Genomic DNA, 18,929 nt, shown 5'->3' with positions numbered 1-18,929 from the left:
AAGATGCGATTTTGGGTTTGGTTTGGCTGCAACTAGCGCTACAGCGCTAGTCAGGGGGCACTGTAGCGCTAGCCCCTGTTTCTGATGGGGTGGTTCTGCTTGTAGCGCTACAGCGCCCTCTTTAGAGCGCTGTAGCACTGCACTGTTCACAGAGGGGATTTTTGGGCTTTTGTGAAGGGATTTTGACCTAGGGTTCGGGGCTCGATTCTGCCACTTTGTTTTGGGGATCTAGGACTTCCCGGGGGCTCGGGATTGGTCCTGAGGCTAGGTTTTGGACTTGAGGTTTGGTAATGACTTTGACTTATGGATTTTGCTTAGGTAAGCGCTAGGGCTCGAGTAGGATCATGCTCAAGGAGTCAGGTTGATCAAGGCCATCGAATTAAAGGTAAGAAAACCGTAACACCCGGGATTAGGGCATGGGCCCACAGTGTTATTGTAGGGCATGGCCCTAGATTGTTTTACTTGCAAATGTATGACCTCGCATGAATTATTATATGTTTGAATGATTATTTCGAAATGTATTATGCGTGCAATTATAATGAAATGAACGGCTAAGGCCGAGAGCGGCAAAGGCCGGGTACGGCCTTGGGGCCGGAAGTAACACTCAGCACATGGGGTGCTTATAGCCAGGTTGAGACCCAAGGGATACATGAGTTATCCTGACGGTGAGGACCGAGACCCCAGGCTTTGGTAAGGCCTCTGGGGCGGCATGGCCGTGCTTGTTTAGTCTGATGGTTTCCTATTTCTTGCTGGGCTTCGGCTCACGGGTGCTCTGTGTGGCAGGTAAAAGCAAGGAGTCAGTCAACCGGCCATGAGTATGGAGAGCGTGGGGGCGGCGCGTACATGTTCGGCCTGCCCAACTGCTTTGGTTGGGGGCATTTTGTATATGGCTGTATTAACTCATTCTTTTGATAGTTAACCTAGTGTAAATATATTTTTGAGTTGTAAATATTTTGTAAACCTTATTTTTCGGGATCCCAGATGTTTGATACTTAATGTTTTCAATGAAACTAAACATTTTCAAAGAGTACAGCCTTAAACTCTGGTTTATACACACTTTTGGTTGTAGAAACCACGTAGAGTCAGTCAAAAGCACAATTTTGTTTTAAACTCACTAAGTAACAGCTCTAAGGTAGTAGGGCGTTACAGTAAAAAGATGGGTAGCCATTTTTTTGAAGGGTTTGCATCAAGGAAGACATCCACCGATGTTGCCTCTGACTTAGGAACATCAGCAATAGTAAAACTCTTTGACCAACTAACTCAACTATCAGTATGAATATAAGGTCCCCAATAGCAAGCTCAATGTAAAAGAAAATACTTGAAGTACTTACTTGGAGAGGAATAGAAATGTTCGTAGATAGAAAGAGGGCCTTTGACAAAGAAAAAGTCCTGCTTCCACGAACCCAAGTTAGAAACATATCATTTTATCAAAGAGACCTGAGAGTTGGCCTTCTATAAAAAGTAGAAGCCCTTCAACATAGGAGTGGGCATGAGGTTGTAAAAGAAATGCACCTCTTGGCCCGTGGGAGCACGACCATTGAGCTTCATGAATGCCATGTACAGGCAGCTAAGGGTCAACCAACTGTTGGGTGCCAGCTGGAGTGGAGCGAGGTCAAAATGGTTCAGGATCATGACAAAGAACGGGTATAGAGGAATGGTCCCACCTGCCTACAAAATATGTTCGCTAAAAGTGATGTAGCCCTAAGGGGTTATGAGCCTGGCATTTATTGGACGGTACATACAGTTTGTACTCCTTACTAATATGGTATTTCTCAGACAACTCTAACAGTCTGTTATCCGACACGTTGGAAACAATGGTAGACGCCAATAGAGGACTGGATTCCATCTTCACAAGAGCAACCTGGTGCCTCACTTTCTTTGACATGGCTACAAAACCAAAGGAAAAGGGTGAGGTCAAAACCGAGCACTTTACCCTCCATTTTCTTATTTTTGCGAGTGTTTTCCATCGAAACATCGGGTGTGGGAGCATCAAACACATGTGGACTGAAGACAAGGGATGAGGGAAACCAAGAGTAACCTCAACACTGCTATGAGGATGTGGAGGTGAGGGTTCAGGAAGGAGGTTGCCCTCCATGAACTCCAGCTCCTTTTGTAGGTCAAGAAAGCTCACTCTAAGGCTGATAAGGTAGGCATCAGAATCAAAGGAAAACGTGCTCCATCACCCCTCAAGATCGAGCCTGTCTTGCTTTCGGCAACCCAAATATTTTTCCTAAGCTCAGTCAAGCGTTCTAAGTGACATAAACGGGCCCTCCTTAAGGTGTCGTATCTTTGGTAGGGGCCATTTTCGTGGGATCCAACGTCTGAGGATAAGTCTAAAAACTTCGCCCTCAGAGGAATGCTGGATTACCCCTCAAATTCCATAAAGCCACGCCTCGTTGGGGACGAGAGTGCAAGTGTATGAGGAAAGTGTACTACAAGACATAAAGGATAAACTCAAAACCCCTAGACACAAGTGCTCCAAATGATCAAGTACGGGGTACAATGGAGGGCATACATGCTAATGGGTGTAGATGCATACATCATCTCACAAGGTGTTCCGACCGAAGCAACCCTTCCCAAATAACATTGATTTAGACCCAATGAACACGAGAAAGGGTGGAGGCATACCTTAAACGGGTGAAGTTGCACACCGTCGCAACTGCAGAAGTACCCAAGGTAAAATGTACACGCCTACAAAAAAGGAAGCAAATATATATATATAAAATAATTTTAGTCTCCAAATATACTTACAAATATCTATATAAAAAAAAAGAAAGACAAAAGAAAAGAAAGACAAAGTGCACTTGTGGGGGATAAAACCACCCACCTCTTGGAAGTTTTGAAGAGTAAAGCACCACTAAGCTACGAGAAATGAGTGTGATGATTACCTTTAATGAGAAGACCTATTTATAGGAGGCTCAAACGTATCCTAGCCATTGAATCCAATATTTGATCCATGGACTAGAATGAAGCCAAACACCCGTGTTGGGATTCGTGAAGCCAAATGACAGGCTCACATTTATCCTCAAGGAATCATGAAGATCAAAACTCCAAAGTTTTTTACTGCACACCCCTAAAACAAAGAAACACACTAACACCACAAGTGGTTTGAAGGCACCATACCAAGAATTCTACAGGAGTGCCTAAAGGCCCTCCCATAGACTGCAGAGTAAGTGTAGATGCAAAAAAATTTAGTTGCACGAGGCCCCCCCTTGTGAACTTCAAAATATAGGCTCGGGATGGAAACAACCAAGATCGACCTTGCACCTTTCACTAAAGGCCCGTGACAGGAACCAAGTGAGGCATGGCCTTGCGCCACGGACCCCGTCTCACACCCCAGGCCTCTGCCTCACAACCACGTCTCACGCCCCTTGCACACTCCGCCCCGCGCTAGCGTCTCATGAGAGCATCCACCTGCCCCACCTCTAACTAGCTTCTCTTGAGGCCCCTCGCACTCTCCACCTCGTGCCAGCATCTCGTGAAGGAATTTTCCTGCTCTTCCTCGCACCATTATCTCACAAGGCCCCTCGCACGCTCCGCCTCACGCGAGGTGCCTCGAACACTCCACCTCGCGCCAGTTTCTCACGAGGGCATCTGTCTCCTCTGCCTCATGCTAGCATCTCGTGAGGCCAATTGCATGCTCCGCCTCATGCCAGAGTCTCGCGAGGGCACCTGCCAGTTCACCTCGTGTCAGCATCTTGTGAGGCCCATTGCACGCTTCGCCTCATGCCAGCGTCTTGAAAGAGCATCCACCTACTCTGCCTCGTGCCAACATCTCGGGAGGCCCCTTGCATGCTCTGCATCACGTCAGTGCCACACGAGGGCACCTACCTACTTTGCCTCATGCCAACATCTCGAGAGACGCGTTTCATGCTCCACCTTGTGACAGCGTCTTACGAGGACATCCACCTCAAGCCAAAATCTTGCGAGGCCCTTCACATGATTCGCCTCACGCCATTGTCTTGCGAGGGCACCTATCGACTCTGCTTTGTGCCAGCGTCTCGGGAGGCCCCTAGCACGCTTCACCTCATGCCAGCGTCTCTCAAGGGTCTTGCCTCCTAGGTGTCTTGGGACCGTGTCCTCCCTAACGACATATAGGGGCTTCAATATGTGAAGTTTGTAGGAATAGGGTGCCTTGCGGTGACGAAAACCCACGTATGACCAAATGAGCTGGTACATGTGTAGAATGTGTAGACAATTAGTGGACCTTGTCCACCACAGGTACGAAATATGTACAGGGGTACGACACTGAAAGCCCCAGTTCTCTGATCCTAATCTCCATGTCGGACAAGTAGTGGTCGTATGAGTAAGCTACCTGATGTGGTCCTTCCCAACCAGCCTCTAACGTTCGTACTAAACAGAGAGTGGAGGTACAACCTGATACTAAAATTGAGGTGTTCTCGCAAACCCTTGGCGTGTACTAAAGCTGACCACCACACTCCCGGCACCACTACCATCCATAGACTGCATATGCAAGGTCATGTTCCCTTGGGACCACCATGTACATTGAGCCAATATTTCTCTACTATAAATATGACCTCCCATCACTTGAGAAGGAGGTCAAATTTTGGGTTTTTTGTAATCTGCCATTGCTAATGAAAACACACATTCTACATTCTCTCCATTTTCCATTCTAAAATTCTAGCATTTACGTGTTGTGTTCTTAAAACCATCAGAAAGTTTGCTTGAGTTCAACCGATTTAAGTTCGCTTCTTTTACAACTCACAAAGTTCTTGATCGAACTTAGTTGATGAGTTCTTACCATCAACACTTAGTACGTTTACTAGCAATCTAAGTATCAAACACTATAGTGCTATTGAGAGAGTTCTAGGATATCTTTAGCATACCAAAGATCATAGCTTCATTACTCAAACATTCATAAAATACATGAAGGATATTCTGATGCACCACCAATAAGGTGTTTACATTTAGAGGGATGGCACACCAATGATGGAAACCTAAGTGAGGATTAGTGTTGGTTGACACCGAGTAAGGATTAGGCTTAACATTTTTAATCAAGGTTATTTGAGTGCAACAAACATCTCAAAAGGTAGAAAATATTTTGTAAGAACTTTACCTATCTGAACTTAGAGGCGGTGCCACCTCTCATTAGAGTTGGAGTTTCTCCCTAAAAAGTACATCAATAGATTAGCACATGGTTGTACTAGTACTAAGCAAGAATAAGTGGGAAAATTAATGATCAAGTAAAGGTGTGTGGAGTATTATTTCAAGATTTTAAACAACTAGAGATTTCGATAAGGCTTTGTAGTGCTTTCACTAAGGTAAAGTTTAAATCGAAAGATTCTTTACTTTATGCACCAATACTGTCTCTAAGTTACAGATAGAGGTTTGTATTTAACCAGGTGGAGAATGTTAGGAATTGTTAAAATACACAGCCCAAAGTAGTCTTACGTATTGAGGTGTAAAACCCTTAACGATTTCGCAAGTTCACATAATGTTAGGATTGGTTGAAATTTCAGCCCAAAGTGTAGGTATTTAAATATTTTCATTTTGGATCTAAAGAAGGACAATGAGGCCTCAAAGCATGCCCAAAAAGTTTGGGGGTGTTTAAGGTCACTTTTGGGATAGGTGACCAGCCATTTAGGCGACTCATCGCCTCTAAGTGCTTTTAGGTTGTATGTTTTACAACAAATGACGGGTTGCCTACTAGGAGACATATCGCCACATAGTAGGCAACACATCGCCTGATATTTCATACAATTACATTTTTTTACACCAAATGATGTGTTAAAAAGATCTCATCATATTGGTTAGACTTAATGACGGTGTCTACACTACAAAAGGGATTATTTTTTTAGAGTATTGAAGCATTGATGTCACTTCTCAACTCTCTCTAATATCTCTCTCTCTAGCTCTCAGAGATCATTAGTTTTCTCTAAGAAATACATCAATAAAGTTCTTGTCTTGTGAGTTTCAAAAGCTAGTTCAATCTCAATTTTGTTCCCTCTTATAAATAGCCTCAAGCATCTACCAAGCGCCAGGAAATAGAGAATTTGGGAATCAATACTCCCCATGTATAAGTCTTTGGTGTTCCCCAATATGTTTTCAGTGTTCTATGATATGGTGTTATTTGGCTTATAGTTTTTGGTTTCCCCTTTGTTATTTTGATTATTTCTAGGTTCATTTGACTGTATTTATCTTTTAGAATCTATCTGAAGTGGTGTTGTAGTCTCACTCTCCTCAGCACAGGGTTCAGAGGGAGTTGAATAAAATGATGTTGGTCAAGGATAGTATTTGAACGACCAATATGGGATTGAAAAATGAAGGACTTCTAAGTGTTTGGCACTAAGGACAATCTAGTACTTTTTTAGAATGTTTACTATCATCCCCATTTCCACTCATGGAACTTAAGTTTGAGAATCGATGTCAGGGGATGAAGGTCAAGCGAAGCTCAAAATTCCCTAAGAGGCTACCAGACGAGTCAATGGAAGATGAGTTCTTTGTTTTAGGAGCCGTGAGAGGATTTAATAAGAGATTTAGAAATTTAAAAAGAAAAGAATAATGGCAGAAAGATAAAATTGTTAAAAGAAGTTTTGAGATTTCAAAGAGAATGTATGTAACGTCCCAATTTCCCTAATAAGGCATCGTGTCTTGATTAGGGGGCCAGGAGGGCAATAATTGAATATTATGTACATGTTTGTGATTATATGAATTATGTGAGTTATATTATAATATGATTGTATTTGCATGTTTAGGTGTATTAAGCATGCATGTGGGTCTATTTCTTATTAGAAGGGCATTCTCGTGATTTTGACCCATTGAGGACATATTTGTATATATATGTGTGTGCTTTACGAATGAGACAACATTATTATGTGGATGTATTTGGGTTAGTCGGCACAAGGCGATCCTAATAAAAAAGTTAGTGGTTTAGTCATAACGAGGTCAAAATACCCGGCTCGGGGTGAGCCGAGGGGTATTTTGGTAATTTAGTACATTACTGAGACTTATTGGGTAATGGGAAAATATTTGGTGATTATTCGAGGATGTTGGAGGTAGCGGGAATTATGAGGCGTTAGATGAGATTAGCAGCAAAAATGTGTCAAATGACGATATTACCCTTGAGGGCATTAGTGAGTAAGCTAATGGGCAAGGGGTGTTTTAGTCATTTACTGCCTAAAGGAATGATGCATTAAGCAAACTTAGAACCTAGTAGAACCAAGAGAAACAAAACACTAAGCTTTTTTCTCTCTCCCATTTCTCTCTTCTCCTCTTGATGCCTTGGTGAGTTTTGATATTTGGAAAAGGAAAAAAACTTGGAAATTGGGGCTGTGATTAGGAGGAAAGCTTATAAGCTTGAGGAGATAGCCGGGAACAATTTCACCAGAGGTAAAATTCGAGTTTTTTTTGTTGAATTTGGATTTGGTTTTCAAAGTTTTATAGGAATCCTAAGTTTGTGAGATGTTGATTCAATTATAAGAGTTGTTTTGATGTTTCTGGAATGTTGGGACTGTTTCCACGGTCAATTGTGAGTAAAAACAGGTGTTGGGATGATTTTGGGAGGTTGGGAGATTCTTAAAATTGTTGTTTTTCTGATTTTGCAGGGCAGCACCACGACCCTGTTCTTGGGGCGTCGTGGCCCTCATGAAATCAGAGGCTAGAGCAGTTCCCTGATCTGTCCTTGTGAAGCAACGCTTGGTGGGCTGCGCTGCAGCCCGTTTCCAGGAAAATTAAGGGCTGGGCTCTCTCACTTGTGGAGAGCTACGACACTTAGTGAGGGACGTCGCGACTCAAATTGGAAACTTTGTCCAAATTAGGTTTTGGGTGGCAGGAGCCTGAACCTAAGGGCTTGGGAAGGATTCTTCTACCCAGTTTAGTAGAATTCAAGGTCCCGAAGACTAGGATTCGGTCTGAAAGTCTTTATTTATTCGATATTAATGGATATCACTTATTATGGTTGTGACTAGGGTACCACTAGGGCTTTGGATGGGATCATGCTCATGGGTCATTGTTAATTAACTCATGCTTGGACCAGAGGTAAGAAAACTGCACCCAATACGTGATGTATGTGATTAAGGATTGGCCCAGTTTTTAAATATAGATTTGATTAAGGCTCGGGCCTTTTGAATGAGCATGATTATTATTATTATTATTATACATGTGATTTATTGATTAAGCATGCGTGAATACACTTTACGTGGAAATTTTTCATATGATGTTGCTTGTTTGCATTATCCGATTAAGAAGCATTGACTTATAAGTCAAGGACGGCAGTAGCGCACTGAGCGCTTGTCAAAAGCATTGACTTATAAGTCAAGGGTGGCAATAGCGCACTGAGCACTGGTCGATATGGTTAGGCCTAATCTAGAGCGTGATATACGCTTGACCGACCCTATTGTCGTTAGAAAATTAAAGCGTCAGGTACGCAGGCCAGCTCTAAGGCTTGCTTTACAAAGGATAGGGTAGTGGGCCCCGGGATGACTCTATAGTCACATATCCTAAGGTGACGAGCACCGGTATGACTTATTAGTCATTTATTTAGGGCAGTGACCTAGGGGTTACTCTATGGTCACGTATTTAGGGCAACGGGCCCCGGTGTGACACTTTAGTCACTTATCTGAATAGATAACATACATAAGTAGTGTTATTACTGCTAGGCATGCCAATTATGATTCTGTGATATGCTATTAAATTCTTATGATCATGTTTAAGTTTTCTCGCTAAGCCTTGGCTCACAGGTGCTATGTGGTGCAGGTAAGGGAAAAGGGAAGCTGGACTACCCATGACTTGAAGAGCTTCGGTGGAGACGGGAAATATGCAATTGCTCAACCACCACGACCTGGGTTTCTTAGAGGAACTAAATTCAAACCCTATTTTGTCGCTTAGGTCGGCTGGTTGTAACTTTTGATTTGTAATTAGCTTTTTAAACATTATTTTGGGATCCCATATATGAACATAAACATTTTAATTAAATGTTATTCCTTTTGACCAAAAACTTTAACCCTAAATGTTTAATCACGTATAGTTACACGTTTATGGCCAGGAGACTCATTTAGAGAGTCTAACACTATGTAAAACACATAGTGTAACAGTCTTGGTTATCCAAGGCGTTACAATGTATGCACACAAGATTGGTGAATTATTTTTATAAGAAAACAAAATGGAGCACAAGAATCGAAATATCTAATCATGAAATTGTAGAGGATGTTTGGGATTGTTTCAAAAATTGAATGGAATAGATCAACTTTGGTCACGCGGAAATTGTTCTTCTTTTGACACGCGACAAGTATCGAACAAAGATCATTGGAAATTATGTGGACATAAATTTATTTAGATAAATAGATACATTTTTATACTTATTTACATGATTTTGATTAAGTATTATATTTTATAAATAATAACATTTAATAGGCATTGTAACGAGATTTTGGAGAGGCATGATAAACGAGTTTTAGGCTCGTTTATGGTCTAGTTTTTAGGAAGGTTTTCATTAGTTTAGGGCTATTTTATTGTAGATTTATGCTTGTTTGTTCATGTTTCAGGTTTTCGATGTTAAGACAGAGAAAAGAGATGAAGGAAGTAAATGTGGGAGAAAATGCAGCTACTTTGGAGAAAATCGAGTCGTTTTGGAAGCAAGGGGTCCGAGTTACGCTACTGTGAACAGCGCCCCAGCACTAGCACAATAAAGCTATAGCACTAATTGGATATTATTGAAGACTTTTGTTTCAGTAAATACAGCTACAATGCTACGAACCTAGCACTATAGCACTAGTTGAAATTAATTAGAAGTCTGATTGTAGCGCTACAGCGCTAGTTGGGGAGTTTTTAATCAAATTTAGCTTTGTTATAAGCGTCGTAGCACCCAAAACCTAGCACTACAACGATATCGACATGATTTTGCAATTTTAAGCCACTTTTAGAAGGAAAAAAAATGGTCTTTTCACTTTGGAGCATTGGAAAACTATTTAAGTGACATTATTCTGTGAATTTTAGCAGCCTTGTTAGTTTTATAAACCCTAGATTAAGAAAATATTATTGGTTTATTGTTTTCTAGATTTCTTCTTCATCTTAATTCTTTACATTATTTTCTATTATGAACAAGTATCTGAATGTTATTATCATTATGTCTGAAATGAACTAAATCCTCTATCTAGGGATTAATGTAGTTGCTTGAATTTTAATTTAATTTTATTATGATGTTCTATTGATACTTCTTCTTTATTCTAATCTATATGATTTTTGCCTATGCTTGTAAATACTTGATCAATATTTTCCTGATTTATGATTTTGATTCAAAACCTAAAAAGATGTGAATTGAATATGTTATCGTTATATAGACATAGGCTACATATTGGACGAGAGTACCTGTATGACTTGTGTAGCAATTAGGTTACCATTCATAATGCCTGCTATGTGTTTAAGTTTATCATAGAGATGTAGAAAACTTGCATATAAGTTGAGATCATATATCTTGAAAAATAATAGGAATCGAATTTTTTTGACCTACTATTAGAATAGGAAAAAGAGATGTAGAACTGATTAGAAAAATTAATAGAATGAAAAGATGATGAAATTAATTCCCTAGGCTTTTTGTTATTTATTTTTATCCTTTGATTCATTGTTCTGTTTACAGTTATTTAAATTGTGTTCATTGTTTAGAATTATTCGTCTTAATTTTAATCACCAAATAGAAATTGAAAAGTGATTATTAGTAATTAGTTAATAGTCTCATTGGGACAATATCCATTCATATGGAATTTATTACTTGACACGACCACTTATACTTGCGTGCATATTTTACCGATCAAGTTTTTGGCATCGTTTCCTGGGACTAATAACCAATATTAAAATTAATTGTTTTTCATTCTACTTTGGTTTTATTTTAACATTTTCTATTTTGAGTTGCTTTTAAATTTCTCAATTTCATGTGATTTAGTTTATGCAATGTTAAGGCTCGAATATACTAGTGCTTATTGATCCTCAGATTGAGTAGACCTACAAAAGAAAAAGAAAACAGAAAAGACTAGAAAGAATGACGCAGAACGTTCATAATGTCGCCAACAACAATATGATTCAGGGTAACGAGGGTAACGCTGCAGCTGAGGCAAACCAACCACTGAGGGACTATGTACTCCCTAATGCTATAGGGATACACTCTAGTATTCGCCCACCTACTGTCGAGGCAAATAATTTTGAGATCAAACCTTCAATCATTCAAATGGTTCAGAATTGCGTTCACTTTGGGGGGCTACCTAATGAGGATCCGAACCTCCATATTACCAACTTTTTGGAGTTATGTGCTACTTTCAAAATGAATGGAGTAAGTAATGATGCAATCCATCTGAGGCTATTTCCTTTTTCTTTCAGAGACAGAGCTAAAAGTTGGTTGATTTCGCCGCAAGCCAACTCCATTACAACATGGGAGGACCTTGCCCAAAAATTCCTTGCTAAGTATTTTCCTCCTGTTAAAGCAGCCTAGATTAGAGGTGAAATAAATAATTTCTATCAATTTGAGGGGGAATCATTATATGATGCTTGGGAAAGGTTTAAAGAGTTGCTTCGGAAATCCTCACATCATGGTATCATGAAATGGATGTTGGTGCACACTTTTTATAATGGGATGAGGGGAGACACAAGGTCTATAATAGATGCAACAGCGGGTGGAGCATTTATGAGCAAAAGTGCTAACGAAACATATGAGTTCTTGGAGAAGATGACCATAAATAACTATCAATGGCCATCTGAGCGAGAAAATAAGATGGTTGTGGGAGTTCTAGATGTTGATCCTATTGCTATGCTTGCCGCTCAAATTGCTTCGTTGACCAATCAAATGCAACAACAAAACAATATGTCAGCTCAAGTGATGCAACTACAACCTGCACCTATTATTTGTGAGACATGTGGAGGCTCTCATCACTTTCAGAAATGTCCAGCAATGGGTTCTTATTCTAAAGAAGATATTCCACTTGAAAAGGTGCAACCCACTGGTAATTACCCGAGACAGCCGAATAACAACGCATATCCCCACACTTATACTCCAACATACAAGAACCATCAAAATCTGTCATGGAGTAATAATCAAGGGCACTAACCACAATACCTATAACGCCCTGGGTAATCAAGACCGTTACACTGTGTGTTTAAAATTTTGCTAGACTTGCTAATGAAGTGGTTTGAACCTAAATATGTTTCTAAAGTCAACTGTCAGGTTAGGGTTAAATGATCTTGATCATAAAATGGTTGACTTTCATTAAAATAAGAGTTTGACACACGGGATCCAAAAAATAATGTTTACATGGCGATTACAACCCTCAAAATTTAATACAACTGTAGCTAGACTAAATGGAAAAATACAAATTTTACCTCTAGTCCCTATAAATCCCTCGACCATGGCAGTTGAGTAGCTGCCGATGTACACACCGCCCCTAAAGCTCTCCAACTCATGGCTGGTCCAACTTTCCCTTGCCTTTACCAGCACCACGTAGCACTCGTGAGCCAAGGCTCGGCAAGAAAACTAACTACAACAAGCATAGATAACAATAGAGTGTGCATAATAAACTTTAGAACAACTAGTTCAATCAACAACAGAATACAAGTACTATGCTTGGTAAAAATAACAGTTTAATCCAACCATATAAATTAATCTTGATACATTTAATTAGGTGTTAGCTCCCTTAGGCCAAACCCTCTAGTTATTTAGCTGATCCCGACTTGCTTAAGCCTAGCAGCGTTCCGTACGTATAACATCAGCTCCACCTCCCATAGGTTGGACTTTCACATCGAACATAACATACATACACGTTGCGAAGTATGCAATTGAAAGCAGCATGAGCTAACCTGCCTATCCAGATATTTCTAATCACAATTACATTTAGAACTCACATATGTTCATTTACAGAGGATCTCAGCCCCAATTACAACTTGGGTGCAATTTTGTTACTTTGGATCCCGAGCTGAAGATATATAGCAGTCCCGAGCAGGAGTCATATTGCCCCATCGTCCTGGGAAAACCTCCTATAAAATCCATGGTAATATCTTCTCACTTCCACTCAGGAATACCCAAAGCCTGTAACAACCCCGTTGGTCGCTAGTGTTCAACCTTTACATGTTGACAGGTTAAACACTTGGCTTCGTGTAACGACCCCAATTTCACTATTAGGCTTAAGGGCCTGGAGAAGTGTGCCTGGAGGGCATAATGGGATTTTGTGTGCGACTTTTATGAGTTTAATGCATGATTATGACTTATTGCACGTTATATGACTATTTGATTATTTGAGATGCATGACTATGTGAGTTAGTATGCATGTAGACCTGATTGTCTTAGAATGAGCATGATTGTAATCTGGCCATGTTAGGGCATAACTGTGATAATTGTACTATGTGAATTGTGCCATGTGAGTGTGGTGTTATTATCAGGATGCACGCATCGAGACGGTCCTAGTGAGCCAACTAGTCTAAAAGTCACAACGGGAGGTTGTACCCGGCTCGGGAGGAGCCTAGGGGTACTTCGGGAATCTTATAAGTTGAGTTGAGAATGAGTGGTTAGTTACTGGTAATTGGGTAACTTGGATAACCATTTGTAATTGCTGTGGGTAACAAGTTTTAAGATAGAAAGTGATAGAATTGAAATAGAAGTGTAAAGACTTAAGTGCCCTTGAAGGTTTAGTTAGGAAGGATTATTAAGAAGGGGTAAAATGGTCTGTTGGCAAGGGTAATAGACAAAAGGAAGCTGGGATATAGGGGGGCACGGTTTGGGGCATTGGGCATTTGGGTGTTTTGATAAAATTAGAAGAAAGGAAAAAGAAGAAGAAAGAAAGGTTAGGGCAAGAAGAAGAAGAGAAGGAGAAGTGGGAGTCTATGAGGAGATCAAGGAAGCTTGTGTGGATTCTCCATTTGAGGTAAGGGTTTTATACATATTTAAGTTTGGGTTTTGTTTTGATTTGAGGAATTTAAATGCCTAAGCTAAGCATTGTTGAGTTTTGGGTTAGTTGCTGAAATTTAAGATCAAAGGTGTGGATCTTGGGTGTGTTGATGTTTTGATCTTGTTTCTAGTGTCTATAGGTTGTTAGATTGTTCATATGAGGTTTGGAATTGAGTTTTGGGGTTGAGATATGTGTTTGGGTTGGTTTGGAGGTATTTTGAATGAAGGAATTGAAGGTGAAAAACCCAGAAATTCTGGGTTCGCGATGGGGCGCCGCGGCCCTGTTCTTGGGCGCCGCGGCGCGAGGCTGTGTCCAGGCGAGGGTGGTTTCTGATTCGCTGGGCGCCGCGGCGCTATAGGGCAGCGCCGCGGCGCTAGACCACTTTCAGGACACCAAAATTTCCATTTTTGAGCTTTTGCTCCACGGGTTCGGGGGATGTTTCCAATGACTTATTTTAGGATTTTGGGAGTCCCGAGAGTGCGGGATTGGTCCCGGGAAGTGGTTTTGGGTTTGGTTAGTATTAAAAGTATTTTGTGTGTGTTGTGACTAGGATTTTGGAGGGGCTCGTGCTAGAGGACCGTGCTCGTGACCGTGGTGCATCGGAGAGCACGGAATACAGGTAAGAAAACCGTAACACCTGAGAATAGGGCATAGGCCCACTGTGTGATTGCAGGGCGCGGCCCTAGATTGTGTTGTGTGCGAATGTGTAATCTTAGATAAATTATTGTATGTTTGAATGGTTATTTCTGAATGTTTTATATGTGTGATTGTAATGGAATGAACGGCTAAGGCCGAGAGCGGCGTAGGCCGGGTACGGCAGCGGGGCTGGAAGTAACGCTCAACACATGGGATGCTATAGCGAGGGTGGGACCCAAGGGATACATGAGTTATCCTACGGTAATGACCAAGACCCCAAGCTTTGGTAAGGCCTATGGGGCGGCATGGCCGTGCTTGTTTAATTAATGATTTCCTATTTATCAGTGAATTATGCCAGTGATATTATCTGCATATGTTATGTGCTATTTGGGTTTTCTTGCTGGGCTTCGGCTCACGGGTGCTCCGTGTGGCAGGTAAAAACAAGGAGTCAGTCAACCGGCCATGAGTATGGAGAGCGTGGGAGTGGCGCATACATGTTCGGCCTGCCCGACTGCTTTGGTTGGGGGCATTTTGTAAATGGCTGTATTATTCCATTCTTTTGATAGTTAGCCTGGTGTAAAAATCTATTTTGAGTTGTAAACATTTTGTAAACCTTATTTTGGGATCCCAGATGTTTTATATTTAACGTTTTCAATGAAGTTAAACATTTTAAAAGAATACAGCCTTAAACTCTGGTTTAATCACACTTTTGGTTTTAGAAACCGCTTTGAGTCAATTAAATGCACAATTTCTGTTTTAAACTCACTTAGTAACGGCTCTAAGGTAGTAGGGCGTTACACTACGTACTTAACCACGTCCTTCTTCATCCCATGCAACTAATACAAAGTTTGTAGATCTTGGTAAATCTTCGTAGTGCCTAGATGGAGTGAGTATGGTGTAGTATGGGATTCATCAAGAATATCTCGTCTAATACCCATATCCATTGCAACCCAGATCTGATCCTTATACCTCAACAAATAAGTCTCTGAAATTGAATAATGCTTAGACACTCCAGCTAGGACATCCTTCCTAACCTCCTGCAACTGCGGATCACTCATATGTCCCTCTCTAATCCTCTCCAAGAGGGTAGACCTTAAAGTAATATTGGTCAACTAGCCCACAACAAATTATATCCTCGCACTAGTCATTTCCTCTGCCAATTCCTTTGATATCTGCTTCGAGCTAAACAACTGTCCTTGGACCCTCCGGCTCAAAGCTTCTGCCACTTCATTGGCCTTTCTTGGGTGATAAAGGATATCACAGTCAAAATCCTTCACCAACTCTAGCCAACATCTCTGTCTCATATTTAGGTCCTTCTAGGTGAATAAATACTTTAAACTCTTATGATCAGTGTATATCTCGCACTTTTCTCCGTACAAATAATGTCGCCATACTTTTAGTGCGAACACCACCGCTGCTAGTTCCAGATCATGAGTAGGATATTGCTGCTTATATTCCTTCAGTTTTCGTGACACATTGGCAATAACTTCACCCCTATGCATCAACAAAAATCCCAATCCCAGTCTCGTTGCATCGTAGTACACTACAAACATGTCCCCATCTGAAGGAAGACTCAGCACCGAAGAAGTAATCAATCATTGCTTCAATTCCTAGAAAGTGCCCTCTCATTTTTCTGACAATATAAACATCAGATTCCTCCACGTCAACTCAGTCATTGGTGTGGCAATCTTTCAAAACCCTTCCATGAACCGTTTGTAATATCCATTTAATCCAATGAAACTTTTAACCTCTGAGGCGTTCCTTGGCCTCGGCTAATCCCTAACTGCTTCTACCTTGGCCAGATCCACCTTAATCCCATCTCCACTGACAATAAGTCCAAGGAATGTTACCTCTTGTAAAAAGAACTCACACTTCTAAAATTTAGCGTACAACCGATGCTCCCTCAATCTCTGCAATACCCGTCGCAAATGCTACTAATGATTTTCCTTTAAGCAAGAGGAAACCAGGATGTCATCGACGAAGGAAATCACAAATTGATCTAAGGAATCCTTGAACACCGAGTTCATCAGATCCATAAATGTTGTTGGGGCATGGGTCGATACGAACGACATGACCAAGAACTAATAATGCATGTACCTTGTACGGAAGGCCGTCTTCGAAATATCCTCGTCCTTAATCCTCAACTAGTGATTACTAGATCGAAGATCAATCTTCGAGAATACTGTCCTACCCTGCAACTGATCCAACAGATCATCTATCCTCGGTAATGGGTACTTTTTTCTTGATAGTCAACTTGTTTAACTCTCTGTAGTCTATACACATTTTCAAAGCCCCATCCTTCTAATTCACAAATAAAACCGGAGCACCCCATGGCAAGAAGCTATGTCTAATAAATCCCGTATCTAGTAGCTCCTATAACTATATCTTTAACTCTTTTAGCTCTGCCAGAGCCATCTTGTTTGGTGCCTTTGACACTGGTTCTATAACCAGCACTAACTCAATGACGAACTAACTCTCCTAGTGCGATGGCAATCCCGGTAAGTGTTAGGAATGAGTTTCTTAATACGCAGAGGAATGGTGGTGGGTTGGTCCAGTGTACAACAAAAATTTTGTAACATATTTAAACTACCTTTAAATACGCAGATCCAACAATACATGTACAGTAATCATAAGCAAGAATAAAGAACATACCTCTTGATGCCTATCAAGTGTCCTTGCTATCTTTTCGTAAAATTGAACGAACTTCCAATCCAAGCTGCTCCCAGGTACTCACACGAAGATCTTCCACAACGTTCTCTACACCTCAAGAAGTGTGTGGGCACTTAGAGGATAAAGGATGGTATATTTCTAATTCAACTTGATGTACTCAACACATGAGATAAAGAGAATAGGCCTGAGATTGGTTATGTATCTTTTTAAGGGATAGATAGAAAAGTATCGTTCTTTTCTTAGAGCAAATAATTTAGTATTGAGTATTCTGTATTTTTATTTTCAGATAAGTCTAACTTAAATAGAAAATATTCAAATTTAAAAAATAAATATGTAACCAATTTATAATTTATCTTTTAATTAATTAATTATCTTATTAATGAAAATATCAAAAAACTAACTTTTGAATTTTCCATTAATTAATTAATTAAATAAATAAAAGTGAAAAATCAATCCCTGATTTTTATATAGCTCACGCCACACACAGTCGACTGTGTGTGTCGTGTAGCTCCCTATAAATTAGGGATATTTGATTTTTCCAAAAATTATTTAATTATTTATTCAAACTGCCTTATCAGATAAAATCCAAGAACTTGATAATTAATTCAAATTTGAATTTATTATCTTTTTAACTAATTATCAAATATAATTAATTATTTGAATAAATATCAATCTTTTAAATTCAAATCCAATTTGAACTTATCAGATTATTATCTCCCACTCAAATAAAGATATTTAAATAATTCTACCAATTAATTAATACTAATTTCGAAAATTAAATAATAATTTTATTATAATTTCAAAAATTATAATAATTTAATTATTTATAAAATGTTGAAAATTACATAATAATTGTTGACGGCAGAAATTCGTCAATGAAATATGGATGGAAAACTCAAAGAATTAATCAGAACTTAATGAATGCAAAAGAACTTGTAGAAATTTGGAGAAAAATTGCAAGTGTACAATAGAAGAAGAACTTCTATATGACTCTTAGAATAGTCTGATATTACAAAAAAATTCCAACCCCTTAGATGGAGAGGAGAAGATCCATTTATAGTGGGGCTCTAATGGCCCCTAATACATTGTGGTCCCAGGGGACAAGATTGTACGTATGTACATTGTCAGGGTCGTGGCACAGGTCATTGTGGAGCAGAAGGTTGTGGTGTCGGCGTCAGTACATGGTCAGAGTTTGTGGGAGCACTTCCACTTTAGTACTCGAATGTACCTTCACTAATTTCTTAGTATGAGTGTCAGAGATTGGTTGGCGAGGACCACAACAGGTGCCTCACTCAATCGACCACTACTTGTATGGCGTGTATATTAGGATCAGACATCCGGGGTCTTAAGGGTCATACCCCGTACATGCTCGTACCTGTATGATCTCTTTGAGTTATACTTAGGTTTTTACCTTTAGATACTAAAGTCTTTATGGGTCCTCATAGGAGGCACGCGCGAGTGATGTGCACGAAACCGAGTTGCGAGAGGCGCCTCGCGTGAGTGTTGCGCACGGCTGATGACGCTATGCGCCTGGGTGCGTGGCTGGGGGCGCAAGACGCCTAGGTGCGCAGCACCTAGGCACGAGTGATGAAAGCAACATGGTTGTCTCTTGAGGTGGTGCGTGTGACAAGGTCGCGAAAGGTGCCTTGCGTGAGTGCTGCACGCGGTTGATGGCGCTAGGCGCCTGGGTGCACGGCTAATGGCGTGAGGCGCTTCGGTGCGCGACACCTAGGCACGGGT

The 18,929-nt window shown here is 40.5% G+C and overlaps 1 non-coding gene across 1 annotated transcript; it reads right to left on the bottom strand.

The window, feature by feature from the left end:
* Positions 1-11,438: 11,438 nt before the first annotated feature.
* On the bottom strand, positions 11,439-11,544 carry LOC133803031 (small nucleolar RNA R71). The gene has a single exon (XR_009877764.1). It is a non-coding gene; the product is annotated as a small nucleolar RNA R71 (small nucleolar RNA).
* Between the last annotated feature and the right edge of the window lie 7,385 nt (positions 11,545-18,929).

Source organism: Humulus lupulus, chromosome 9, assembly GCF_963169125.1.
Source record: "Humulus lupulus chromosome 9, drHumLupu1.1, whole genome shotgun sequence".
In the NCBI taxonomy this organism is placed as follows: domain Eukaryota; kingdom Viridiplantae; phylum Streptophyta; class Magnoliopsida; order Rosales; family Cannabaceae; genus Humulus; species Humulus lupulus.
This window is presented reverse-complemented; position numbering and strand designations above follow the sequence as displayed.